Genomic DNA, 12,062 nt, shown 5'->3' on the forward strand with positions numbered 1-12,062 from the left:
TATTACACATTTTCCTAAACCTCTGTACCGATTTCAACCAAATTTGGGCTACGTAACAGTTATTGTCAGGAAATGAGGTCTGTGGGGTGGAAACCACCGAGCTTCCATGTGGATGACATAGGTGATGAGAGAGAGAGATAGAGGGAGGAAGAAGGACCGAGAGAGAGGGGGAGGAAGAAATGTACAGAGAGATGGGAAGAGGAGATATACAGAGAGGGGAGACTCAGACGGACAGAGAGAGGGATGAGATGGACAGGGAGTGAGGTGGAGGAGTTGGAAGAAGAGGAGAAGGACAGATGAACGGTTATAGGGCGGAGGACGAGATGAAAAGAGGTATGGGAGATGAGAGGAAAATGTAGGAGGCAGGTAGATGATAGAGAGAGATTGTGGGCATTTGATGTACGTAACTGTCGTAGTGGAGTCCCACCACATTCGCCAACACTTGCAAATTGAGCGGCAGCTTCAGTCAGTACTCCTCACCCAGGTTTTTGTTCATGCCCATTCAACCATTGCAGTGATGGAACACGATATGAAAGTCTACTGGAGACGGTACGAATGTAAGGACAAACCAACACCCAGTACCCGAGCGGAGGGAATCTCCTGCCCTGCCCAGAATCGAACGCGGGCCTCTGCGGTTAACAATCAGTCGCTTTGATCCCACAGCTACAGAAGTCGACGGCTTGAACAGTTATTGTTCAGTTCAACTGTGGACGAAGACTCCACCGCCGCTCCACGTGTCTTTCCGACTCCGGCAGTGCAGCGTGTGCTTTCTATATAGCCAAGCGGTGTCAGTTCAGACTACCGCCGGAAATTTCAACTCTCACACCGGTGTCATTGGAATGTTTCTGTGTCAATCATGCCTCAGTAAGATACTTGTAATGCGATTCAGCCATTGCTCCTGGTAACGAAACGCGGAATGGAAAACAAAGTCGTAGGATTTCCGAAGTAGGGAAAGCCTTCGACAGTGTAACATCGAATAAAATGTTCCCCGTCCTTCGACGATTGCAGTCAAAGTACAGAGACAATCTACAACATCTAGAAACTCAAGTTTAAGAGAAGCGGAACGCCGAGAAACATTCGTACGAGTTGAGAAGGCTCTAAGGTAGGAGAACTCACGTTAAAACTGTTGATCGTCTGGTATCTCGAATAAGTAATGAAGAAAATTTCTAAAAAGAGGTTAAAATGGAAGGGGAATGGATATAAATGCTTAGATTTAGAGGCAACATATCTTTTCGGGATAGGTGGAAAGAGTACACTGTAGGCCTCTATGAGGGAGAAGACTTGTCCGAAGTGATAGAAAAATAAACAGGAGTCGATTTAGAAGAGATAGGGGGACTAGTATTAGAATCAGAATTTAAAAGAGTGTCGGAGGACTTAAGATCAAATAAGGTAGAAGGGAACATTCCATCAGAAGTTCTAAAATCATTGGGGAAAGTGGTAACAAAACGATTATTCACATTGGTTTGTAGAATGTGTGCGTCTGTCGACATAGCACCTGTCTTTCGGAAATACACCATCCACACAATTCTGAAGACTGTAAGAGCTGGAAAGTGCGAGAATTATTGCACAAACATTTTAACAGCTCGTGCATCCACATCCCTGGCTAGAATAATATAGGGAAGAATGGAAAAGAAAACTGAGGCTGTACTACGTGACAAGTTTGGCCTTAGGATTGGTAAAGTCACGAGAGAGGCAGTTGTGACGTTGCGGTTCATAATGGACGCAAGATTAAGAAATACAAGACACGTTCGTAGGATTCGTTGACCTGGAAAAATCGATCGACAGTTTGAACTGGTGCACGGTGTTCCAAATTCTGAGAAAAATAGTGATAAGCTATAGGAAGCGATAGATAATATACAATATGTACAAGAGCCAAGAGGGGACACGATGAGTGGACGATGAAGAACAAAGTGCTCGGATTAAAATTGAGTGTAAGACAGCACTGTACTCTTTTGCCCCTACTGTTCGATCTGAAGAAGCAATTATGAAAATAAAAGAGAGGTTCAAGAGTAGGATTCAAGTTCAAGGTGAAAGGATATCAATGATACGATTCGTTGATGTCATCGCCTTACTGAGTGAAAGTGAAAAAGAATAACATGATCTGCTGAATGGAATGAACAATGAGTACAGATTCTGGATTCAGAGTAAATCGAAGAAAGAAAAAGTAATGAGAAGTAGCAGAAATGAGAACAGCAAGAAACTTTATATCAGGGTTGATGGTCACGAAGTAGATGAAGTTATGGAATTCAACCACCAAGGCAGCAAAACAATCAGTGACGGATGGATTAAAGAGTCCATCTAAAGGAGACTAGCACTCGCAAAAGGGGCATTCCTGGCCAAGAGAAGCCTACTAGTATCAAAGATAGTCTCTGAGGAAGAAATTTCTGAGAATATATGTTTAGAGCACAGCGTTGTATGGCAGTCAAACATGGATGATGGGGAAACCGGAACAGAGGAGAATAAGCATCTGAGAAGTCGTGCTGCAGACAAATATTGAAAATAAGGTGGACTGACAAGGTAAGAAATAAGGTGGTTCTGCGCAGAATTGGAGAGGAAAGGAGAATGTAGAAAACACTGAGAAGGAGAAGGGACAGGATGATAGGACATCTGCTAAGATATCAGGGAACAACTTCCATGGTACTAGAGGGAGCTGTAGAGGGCAAAAGCAGTAGAGGAAGACAGAGATTGGAATATATGCAACAATTGATTGAAGACGAAGGTTGCAACTGCTACTCTGAGACGAAGAGGACTGCACTGGAGAGTAATTCGTGGCGGTCCGCATCAAACCACTCAGAAGACTGTCGACTCAGAAAAAAAGCCTTACAGGCCACAGATTCCACTAAAAATGAGTGAAACTCAAAGGCGGTGAAATGTAGCAGAACGAAGAAAACGAATTCCTTAACAACGGTGCTGGGATGGATACAGTAGTTGAAAAAGTGAAATAGTAGCACGTCATCCGTTAAAATTTACAGGACGTGCCATTCCTGGTAAGTGCAGTTCTTTTGTACACTTGCCTGTGCTCCCCGAGTGATTATTCTCGATGTCTGATGATGCTCTTGTGAGAATGAAACGCATCACAAATTAAATAAGTAAAAAGTCATTTTTCAACCAAGACTGCCTATTCTTTCTTGAAAAACTCATCATGTAACTTAATTTTTAGGTACAGTTAAAGCAGGAGTCAGGCAGTAGATGGTCTGCTACCCTTGCTTTTCAACTGCACTCAGCAGAAGCTGATTAGGGAGTGGAGAAAATCAGACGTGGAAGGCATCAAATTGGAAAGCTAGTTCTTTTTGCTGATGATACAAGTATAGTAATCACACCCAAGAAGAAAGAATCAATTTAGGAAATTGCAAATAATGTCCTTCAGAAAGTTATTAAGTGGTTCTCTGACAAATGGACTCCCACTAAATTTCGCGAAAACGCAGTTAATACAATTCTGTACAGTAAATGGCATAATATCGTTGATAAATATAGGCTATGAACAGAAGTCTGTTGCTAACGCAGAATACTCAAAATTTCTTGGTGTGTGCATTGATGAGAAATTGAACTGGAAGAAACACACCGCTGATCTGCTGAAACGATTAAGCTAGGCTACTTATGCTATTAGGGTTATTTTAATTTATGGTGATAAACATATCAGTAAATTAGCCTACTATGCCTGTTTTGATTCACTGCTTTCATATGGCATCATATTTTGGTGTAATTCGTCATTAAGAGAGAAAATATTCATTGCACAAAAAGGTGTAATCAGAATAATAGGTGGAGCCCACCCAAGATCACCTTGCAGACATTTATTTAAGGAACTCTGGATATTCACAGTACCTTAGCAGTACAAATATTCACTTATGAAATTTGTCATTTATAACCAATCCCGATTCAAAAATAACATCGAAATGCATAGCTACAACACTAGATGAAAGATGACCTTCACTATTCTGGATTAAATCTCACTTTGGCACAGAAAGGGGTGAATTATGCTGCCACAAAAGTCTTTGGTCATTTGCCAAATAGTATTAAACGTCTGACAGATAACCACCCCAGACACTGAGATTCCAGGTCTGGAGACGGCCCTTAGTGAACGTGATACACACAGTACGCGCAAGAAGAACATTGTTATTTGGACTTTTTGCCAGAATGACGACAAAAAAAATGGTTCAAATGGCTCTGAGCACTATGGGACTTAACATCTTAGGTCATCAGTCCCCTTGAACTTATAATTACTTAAACCTAACTAACCTAAGGACATCACACACATCCATTCCCGAGGCAGGATTCGAACCTGCGACCGTAGCAGTCCCGCGGTTCCGGACTGCAGCGCCTAGAACCGCACGGCCACCACGGCCGGCAATGACGACAAAGCAAAACTTTAGTAAAATTATTAAGCTTAAAGAACAGAAGCCAGCGTGGGTTATATAGACATTTACTACCCCAAAGAATCAAACATCAGCGCAATGGGCATATACAGCATGAATTCATTTAGGAACAAAATTCATAAAATGGTCTTCAGGATCGAACAAGAAAGAAGAGCAAAACAGACTCACAACGTTGAAGAGCTCCGGAAGCAGAGATCTGAACATACGTAACGAATGTGGGTGAAGAAGAGAAAGAATGCATCCAGCAATAATTCTTACACAGTACTCTAATGAACATTTTGACGGACATAGGCTACATGTGCTTAACATACATGTAATTTATAAATATAATAGTGGGACCTTGTTAGTAAACAGGAGAGCTGTATTTATGGCTTATTGGCAATCTGAGTATTCTATAACAATAAACAAGACACATGATCACAGAGAGGGGAAAGTGAACTGAGAGGTGGAGGTAGAAAGCAGAATGGCGGACATGGTCAGAGTGGGGAGGAGGAGGTGAACCTAGAAAGGGAAAAGGAGGTGATGGAGAAGGGGAGGGAGGAGGATGAAATGGACGAAGATAAACGGAGAACATGGAGAGAGGTAGGAGGCAGTATAGGACGTAGAGCTGTATTCAGTTCCCGTACATATTAGAAACGTTTACTTTCTGTTCTCTTTCTGTTTCATTTAACCAGAATGAGCCTCATCAGCGAGTGGCCTAGAGCAGCTAGAAAATAAATAAAACTGTATGACTACCTCGCGGTAATTTTATTTTATACAACCGGCAGTTTACTTCTCCACGTCATGCATTCACTCGCAGATGACTTCAGGCCTTCACACAGCGGCATATCAGTTCCCGAAATCGCCTACCGCACACCCACACTGCGGCTGGAACAAACGGTGGGAAGACAATTTCGCCCCTGCGGAGCGACTGAGCAAATGTTTGTAACGGGCCTAATGGTTTGCGTCCGCCGCCATCCACACATCCACTCTCTCTCTCTCTCTCTCTCTAGCACCAGACTAGTACAAATATTTTCGAGGCTGTACGCCCGATAGCGCTGCGTTATCGTATTAGCGTCTGCGCCATATTCTCCCGCAACTATTGCCTCCTTTGTCGTTCAGGGCCGGCGGCTTCGAATGGAGCGAGGACTTCCCCCCCCCCCCCCCCCCCCCAGTCGTAGGCGTAATTGCAAACAGTGTCGGAAAGCGCGAATGAGATCAGCGCAGAGGAAGCGCGCATACACGCTGCGCAAGCGGCCGATGTAATTGCATCTTACGTTATACGCGCCACGTCTGCAACCCATCGCGCGCTACCGTTCCACCATCAAGTGTGCGTTATTTACTTTGAAGCGCATTCCGCGCAGCGAACGGCCTCTCCGGCGCGTTACGCTCTCGGGGATGGACTAGTACATTATCTGCCGGAGCTCGGACGGCTCGTAATTAATATCAAAACAGTTCCATTCGTCATTACTGGGCGTGCGTACGCACTCCGATGTCCATTACTCTGGCGGCACAGCAGAGTACACCCGCTTCGTCGGCCGAGACACAATTTAATTTCCATTTAACTCTGCTGCGGTCTGAAATGATCAGAATGCGAAACGCCCGCGGCCGGGGGAACGCGGGCGTCTGCAAATGAAACGCCGAACTGGCGTAGCGTGAAAAGCGCAAGTCTGGCCGTCAGCTCGCGGCTCGTATCGCAACGCGACGGTGCGACGGTTCCGGCGGAACTGCAGCGCGGTGGAAACGCTGCCGTTGGCTCACGCAGCTTTGTGATATTTGAACCGTGGAATGACCCTGATAATTTATACGGCCGCGGTGGCGCTGTTAAGCATCAGGTGAAAGTGAACTCAGCAGTAATACAGCCACTAATCTGTGTGCGAAACGAGATTCGTTCAGTATTTCTTTTATTTTTTCAAAGATCCGTGCCATATACAGAGGCAGAAAATCTTCTTAACCGTCATTACTGAAATGTAAATGAAAACGGTTGAGCAGCTAGGTTGTTACAAACTTAAATATTGACATGTAGATTACACTTGCCTAAACTGTACCTGTTTTGGTTCGTATTTAGTATAGCCTAAACACTCTCTTTCAAATTCTAAAGGTGGCAGGGGTAAAATACAGGGAGGGAAAGGCTATTTACAATTTGTACAGAAAGCAGATGGCAGTTATAAGAGTCGAGGGACATGAAAAGGAATCAGTGGTTGGGAAGGAAGTGAGACAGGGTTGAAGCCGCTCCCCGTTGCTATTCAATCAGTATATTGAGCAAGCAGTAAAGGAAACGAAAGAAAAGTTCGGAGTAGGTATTATAATCCATGGAGAAGAAGTAAAAACTTTGAGGTTCGCCGATGACATTGTAATTCTGTCAGAGACAGCAAAGGACTTGGAAGAGCAGTTGAACGGAATGGACAGTGACTTGAAAGGAGGGTATAAGATGCTACGGGAATTAGATTAGGAAATGAGACACTTAAAGTAGTAAAGGAGTTTTGCTATTTGGGGAGCAAAATAACTGATGATGCTCGAAGTAGAGAGGGTATAAGATGTAGACTGGCAATGGCAAGGAAAGCGTTCCAGAAGAAGAGAAATTTTTTAACATCCAGTATTGATTTAAGTGTCAGGAAGTCGTTTCTGGAAGTATTTGTATGAAGTGTAGCCACGTATGGAAGTGGAACATGGACGATAAATAGTTTAGACAAGAAGAGAATAGAAGCTTTCGAAATGTGGTGCTACAGAAGAACGCTGAAGATTAGATGGGTAGATCACATTACTAATGAGGAGGTATTGAGTAGAATTGGGGAGAAGAGGAGTTTGTGGCACAACTTGACTAGAAGGGATCGGTTGGTAGGACATGTTCTCAGGCATCAAGGGATCACCAGTTTAGTACTGGAGGGCAGCGTGGAGGGTAAAAATCGTAGAGGGAGACCAAGAGATGAATACACTAAGCAGATTCAGAAGGATGTAGGCTGTAGTAGGTACTGGGAGCTGAAGAGGCTTGCACAGGATAGAGTAGCATGGAGAGCTGCATGAAACCAGTCTCAGGCCTGAAGACCACAACAACAACAACATAGCGTAGACAGTAAGTTAAAAAATTAGACAACGCCCTTTTCATCCACAAGCTTTTGTTCTTCGCACCTGTTTTAAGAATGGAAATTCTGGGAAAAATAAACACGCTAAACTTTTTTGTTTTAGTGTTCAACCCTGAGGTTGGTTTGCAGCAGAGCGCCATTCCTCTCTTCTGTCTGCCTTCCTCTTCACTTCCACGTATGGTGTTGCATCCAACGTCACTCATGATCTGTTGCATGTATGATATTCTTTGTATCCCCCGCCGATTCCTTCCCTCAATAGCTCCTTCTGCTATTGTTCCAATGATGTTGTTGTGTCGTAATATGTGCCCTACAAGTTTGTCTCTTCTTCTTTGGATGCGCTTCCACAGAGATCTGGTATCCTGCACTCTTCTAAGCACCTCTTCATTTGTTACTTTGTCTTTCCAGTTGATCTTCATCATCCTTCTATAGCACCACATCCCCATGGCCTCTAGCCGTCTTCTCTCTTCTCTTCCAACTGTCCAAGTTTCACATCCGTATAGGGCCAAACTCCAAACGAAACCTTTCATGATACGTTTCCTTATTTTCAGACTGATGTTGTTGCTGGTGAGTAAGTTCCTTCTCCGATTAAATGCAATTTTGGCCTTTTGTATTCTGGTCGCAATTTCTTTCCGGCTTCTACCATCTCTTGTGATTTTGCTTCAAAATGGTTCAAATGGCTCTGAGCACTATGGGACTCAACTGCTGATGTCATAAGTCCCCTAGAACTTAGAACTACTTAAACCTAACTAACCTAAGGACAACACACACATCCATGCCCGAGGCAGGATTCGAACCTGCGACCGTAGCGGTCGCGCGGTTCCAGACTGTAGCGCCAGAACCGCTCGGCCACCAGCGGCCGGCTGATTTTGCTTCCCAGGTAAGTAAATTCCTCTATCACTTCCAGCTCCTCTCTTCCAATTCTCATTCTCATAGGTTCATATTCTGCTTCTGTACTGCATACCATTACTTTAGTCTTTTTTTTGTTTATTCTCATTCCATACAGACTGCATAGAATTTTTTCCATTGTTCTGAGGACTTCTTCTATATCTTGTTTCCGTGACTATAGCAATATCATCTGCGTAACGTAACTTGTCTATATTCTGCCCATTTATTTTGATCCCCACCTCAGTAGTTTCTCGAACTTGGTCTAGCTTCCTGGCTGTAAGCATTGAATATAAGAGGAGATAGAGCACATCCTTGCCTTAACCCTTCTCTAATATTTGCTTCTTGTTCATGGTGGCAGTTCCTAATCACTGCCACCTCATTCTTATAGAAACTGAGTATCACACGGATGTCTTTATACTTTATTTCAATTTTCCTCAGCACTATGAACATCTCTTGCCAGATAACGTTATCAAATGACTTTTCCATGTCTACAATGGCAATATAAGTTGGTTTATTTCTCTGTAATTGCTTTTCGATAACGAGTCTCAGTGCCAGAATCGCCTCTCTTGTTCCCAATCCCCGTCTGAAACCAAACTGATCTTCACTCAGCATATCCTTCTAAGCCGGCCGAAGTGGCCGTGCGGTTAAAGGCGCTGCAGTCTGGAACCGCAAGACCGCTACGGTCGCAGGTTCGAATCCTGCCTCGGGCATGGATGTTTGTGATGTCCTTAGGTTAGTTAGGTTTAACTAGTTCTAAGTTCTAGGGGACTAATGACCTCAGCAGTTGAGTCCCATAGTGCTCAGAGCCATATCCTTCTAAACTTTCTGAACTTTCTAAATTTCTGCAAGTGGCAGAAATTAGGAATTTCGTTTCGCATTTTGTGCCACTAGGTGCATAAATTGCACCACCTTTAAACACTATGTAACTTGGCTTAAAGATCTGTACTAGTCTAAGTTCCATTTTGGAGCTTTTATAATTTATCTCGGATTGTGGGATATTTCTTGGATGAACCTCTTCAGGACTCGTTCTGCCTAGCATGACTTCTTCTGCATTGAAATTATGGAGCAATCTGTTCGCTTCTGAGATGTTGAACGCAGGTTTTCTTACGTCCGACGTATTTTCCAAATGTAAAAATATGTTCTTCCAATTCAATTTCAACTCCGTTGGAACATATATTACTTCGACCAAAATGTTTGTATTCTAGTTTGCACTTTCATTTCTGTTTTAGCCTGTTTTTTAATAGTCTTCTTACGGACGTTTTATATGCATGAACATTCACTTACTCGTTCGTCTGCATTTACATACAGTGTTACACATAAACGTATAACGCCTTTCTGTTGCCATAGTGCAATACAAAATAACTACGTAATTAACAACTTGGGATAACCAACATTTTAGAAAACTCACTACAACACTTACAAACGACTGTTGCACTAACAACTCTAAGCGAGTATTTTGCAGCTGATTGTAAGAGCAAGTTTTTCAAGATTTACTGATAAAATATCGGAAACCGATTGCGGTACATTATAGGTACCGTCGCCATTTTCTCTTTGTCAGTTTCCTACAAACGAACCACAACGAACACAGTTTCATCTGTGATTGAAAACTAAGATTACTTCGCGTATTTTGCCCACAAATGAAACATTATCTTGTCAATATAAGTGCGAAGGCTTTCTCACCTTACTCAGCTGAAATAGAAACTTTCTGAATATACTACTGCATCTTAACGCAAAAACTGTACTGGAGAAACCAACGTTTCGGCCATGGTTATAGATGCTTTCTTCTGGTTCTACTGTAGATTCAGAAGAAAGCCTCTGTAACCAAGGGCCAATACTTGGTTTCCTCAGTACAGTATTTTATATTATTATACTCAGAAAAATTTTATGTCAGTTATTTTTCACTTTCCAGGTTACAGCAATATCTTCGCTACGTACACAAAATGTTAGATGAAAACTACATTAAATCAGTTTTGTCTGCAGATGATCTATCCCTCACCACATAGAGCTCATAGCTGACAATATGGCTACAAGAAGCATGTAGTTCATGGTGACCTCACTAAATGTCGTTTAGTACGAGAGGTACGAATTTTATCGCACGGTACAGATTACGAGAATATGCAATATAGGCGACACTCCCCTATTGAGCTGACACGTTACTGCGAGGTAAAGTTTCCCCACTGCCTTGAGTCTGCCGTGGCTCAGCAACAGCAAATCTAGGTGTACGAGTACATTCAAACTTCGGTAACGACTATACGATGTATTTCCAGTTGCTGAGCGACTTCTTGCAGTGGTTAGCGCAAATTCGGAGGAGCAGTGGTTCTATCTTCCTGTCATCGAAATGTAGGTTTCTCGTGTTTTCCTTCAATCGCTCAAGGAAACTAGTACAATGGTTCCTGTGTAATTAACATGGCCACTACCCTTGCTTGTCCTTTCTACAATCCGAGCTAGTGCTCAGCTGAAATCGTGTTTGATGGGACATTAAAACTCTTTCATTCTCATCAGGAGGAGAAGGAGGAGGATGAGTGTGTGTTTAAAGTCCCTTCAACATCGGGGTCATTAGAGACGGAGGACAAGCCTGGATTATGGAAGAATGAAGAAGGATGGCGGCTATGCCCTTCCGAAGGAACCAACCCGGTATTTTCCTCAAGCGATTTAGGAAAATCACGGGAAATCTGAATCAGGATGGCCGGACGCTAGTTTGAACTGTCGTCCTCCCGACTGTGTTCTCGTATTTCATTCCATTTGCGAATAGTGCGCCGGAAGAACGGTTTTAAGGTAGAATCCGTGTTAGCTCGTAGTTTCTTTGAATTTACCTAAATTAAAGAAGAAAATCTCTCGCTCAGCACAAAGTCCCAAGCGATTTGCAATTGATCAACATTTTAGTGCAGCCACACAGAGTAGGTATCAGTAGCATCATGTGCATTCTGCGTAAAAGGACGGATGACGCAACTCTTTTCTCTAGAAATCGCATTTGAATGTTAGTTTTTTGTGAGACGTAAGGAAGATGAAAACCTGCCAATACACTTCAGAAATCGACCAGTGTAACGGCTTCCATTGATGCAGCAACAGGGAGAGGTACATTGACAGCGGTGCAGCCAATGGCAACAGTGGACACAGTATCCATCTTTTGAGGTTCCGAGAAGAACGAACGATGCCAGGTTGCGTTCTTTATCACAACACGGGTACAAAAATGTAAAATAGTGACAATTTCAGCCACCGAAGATGGAGCTGGATATCGATCACTCACGTTTCTCTACAAAGTAGGCCCCAAACGCTCATCTGTCAATGAGTACACAACACGATCGCCTTTGGTTCGCGTAGCCAGTAACCCGAACAGCAGCAGTTACATTTTAAATATATTAAGGTCAGTGCAAGTCAACTAATATTGAAATCTCTGTGACGTTATCTTTATCAATGTAACGCAAGACCGGTTGTTGCCTATGTTCTCCTGACCTACCTCATTTTTGAACAAATCACTGCAGAGAGTATTCTACTGTTCCCCTGTCCAGCACTTCATCCAAGTTTCTCATCTGATCATGGGTTGCCACCACATGGGAGCCACTAGAGGGGAAGACAAATACATGTCGACAGCAAAAACACACCACATTACCTTGCGTAATACGATGCAACAAACGCATTGGCGTTCGACTCAGCTTCCACTCGTTTCGGAATGAATAAGTACGAGTTATATATGATTTTTGAGGGAGTCGTATACCATTCTTCCTAAAAGAACAGTGGCATC

Source organism: Schistocerca serialis, chromosome 1 (assembly GCF_023864345.2).
Source record: "Schistocerca serialis cubense isolate TAMUIC-IGC-003099 chromosome 1, iqSchSeri2.2, whole genome shotgun sequence".
NCBI classification, from domain to species: domain Eukaryota; kingdom Metazoa; phylum Arthropoda; class Insecta; order Orthoptera; family Acrididae; genus Schistocerca; species Schistocerca serialis.